The sequence below is a fragment of the Durio zibethinus genome, unplaced genomic scaffold (genome assembly GCF_047325235.1).
Source record: "Durio zibethinus cultivar Kanyao isolate XHJ-2024 unplaced genomic scaffold, ASM4732523v1 HiC_scaffold_53, whole genome shotgun sequence".
Classification (NCBI taxonomy): domain Eukaryota; kingdom Viridiplantae; phylum Streptophyta; class Magnoliopsida; order Malvales; family Malvaceae; genus Durio; species Durio zibethinus.
In genome coordinates this window covers 75,001-77,500 of record NW_028322676.1, presented here as the reverse complement: position 1 = coordinate 77,500, position 2,500 = coordinate 75,001, and positions in this window count along the sequence as shown.

Genomic DNA, 2,500 nt, shown 5'->3' with positions numbered 1-2,500 from the left:
GCGCCCGCCCCAGGGCCCAGCGTGTGCCGATGGTTATCGGGGCAACCGGCCGCACCAGGGCCCAGGGTCTGCCGATGGTGCTCGAGGCAACCGCCCGCACCAAGGCTCAGCATGTGCCGATTGTGATCGAGGCAACAACCCACACCAGGGCCCAGCTTGTGCCGATGGCGGTCGAGGCAAGTGCCCGTACCGAAGGGCAGCCTATGCCGATGATGGTCGATGCATGTGCCATCACCATGCGCCATCATGTGCCATTGATGGTCGAGGCCTTGGCCGAAGTTCGATTTTGAGCCACGGTGCCCATGCTTGGCTCCAGCATGTGCTGGTGCCGCATTTTTTTCACTCGGGACAGCATCGCCGGAGCATCGCCGGAGTACCGCCGGAGAACCTGACCGGCGGCATTGGGGTTCCGGCGATTGGGAGGGGGGCCGGGGGGGTGTGCGCACATGATGTGCGATGGGTGCTGGTACTTGGCCTTGTGTTGGCCCCCTATCCCTCATCAAACCTCTGAGAATTCACACCCCCTTAAAGAGCATTTGAGATTTTACAGGTTTGCTACCAGTAGCCGTTAAAGTGTCTGAAATGGGGACACTTTTTTCAAACGGTCACAAAATCTTCTCTACTTCGAGTTTTTAGCTGAATTTTTTTGTGCATGCCAACAAAAATAGAAGGATCATGCCTACAAAATTTGGGGCCAAAAATCCTTATAAAAAAATTTTAAAAAATCCCGAACCGCAAAAAGTTTCGAAAATCATGAAAAATAGAAAACGAGTCATCTTCCAACGAAACTTCACGTGAAGGCTTAGGGGACCATTGTATGAATTTACAAGCCATAAAAATGGCATTGGCACGGCAGAAATTTGAAGATGTGCCTAAACCCACCAGGGCCCAGCGTGTGCCGATGGTGCTCGAGGCAACCGCCCGCACCAGGGCCCAGCGTGTGCCGATGGTGCTCGAGGCAAGCGCCCGCACCAGGGCCCAGCGTGTGCCGACGGTGGTCGAGGCAACCGCCCGCACCAGGGCCGATAGTGTGCCAATGGTGCTCGAGGCAACCTGTCGCACCAGGGCCCAGCGTGTGCCGATGGTGATCGAGGCAACCTGCCGCACCAGGGCCCAGCGTGTGCCGATGCTGGTCGAGGCAAGCGCCCGCACCAGCGCCCAGCGTGTGCCGATGGCGCTCGAGGCAACCGACCGCACCAGGGCCCAGCGTGTGCCGATGGTGCTCGAGGCAACCTGCCGCACCAGGGCCCAGCGTGTGCCGATGGCGCTCGAGGCAAGCTCCCGCACCAGGGCCCAGCGTGTGCCGATGGTGCTCGAGGCAACCTGCCGCACCAGGGCCCAGCGTGTGCGGATGGTGCTCGAGGCAAGCGCCCGCACCAGGGCCCAGCGTGTGCCGATGGTGGTCGAGGCAACCGCCCGCACCAGGGCCCAGCGTGTGCCGATGGTGGTCGAGGCAACCTGCCGCACCAGGGCCCAGCGTGTGCCGATGGTGCTCGAGGCAACCGACCGCACCAGGGCCGAGCGTGTGCCGATGGTGGTCGAGGCAAGCGCCCGCACCAGGGCCCAGCGTGTGCCGATGGTGGTCGAGGCAACCTGCCGCACCAGGGCCCAGCGTGTGCCGATGGTGCTCGAGGCAACCGACCGCACCAGGGCCGAGCGTGTGCCGATGGTGCTCGAGGCAAGCGCCCGCACCAGGGCCCAGCGTGTGCCGATGGTGGTCGAGGCAACCTGCCGCACCAGGGCCCAGCGTGTGCCGATGGTGGTCGAGGCAAGCGCCCGCACCGGGGCCCAGCGTGTGCCGATGGTGGTCGAGGCAACCGCCCGCACCGGGGCCCAGCGTGTGCCGATGGTGGTCGAGGCAACCGCCCGCACCGGGGCCCAGCGTGTGCCGATGGTGGTCGAGGCAACCTGCCGCACCAGGGCCCAGCGTGTGCCGATGGTGCTCGAGGCAACCGACCGCACCAGGGCGGAGCGTGTGCCGATGGTGGTCGAGGCAACCGCCCGCACCAGGGCCCAGCGTGTGCCGATGGTGGTCGAGGCTGCCGATGGTGGTCGAGGCAACCTGCCGCACCAGGGCCCAGCGTGTGCCGATGGTGGTCGAGGCAACCGACCGCACCAGGGCCGAGCGTGTGCCGATGGTGCTCGAGGCAAGCTGCCGCACCAGGGCCCAGCGTGTGCCGATGGTGGTCGAGGCAACCGCCCGCACCAGGGCCCAGCGTGTGCCGATGGTGCTCGAGGCAACCTGCCGCACCAGGGCGGAGCGTGTGCCGATGGTGGTCGAGGCAAGCGCCCGCACCAGGGCCCAGCGTGTGCCGATGGTGGTCGAGGCAACCGACCGCACCAGGGCCCAGCGTGTGCCGATGGTGCTCGAGGCAACCTGCCGCACCAGGGCCCAGCGTGTGCCGATGGTGGTCGAGGCAAGCGCCCGCACCAGGGCCCAGCGTGTGCCGATGGTGGTCGAGGCAAGCGCCCGCACCAGGGCCCAGCGTGTGCCGATGGT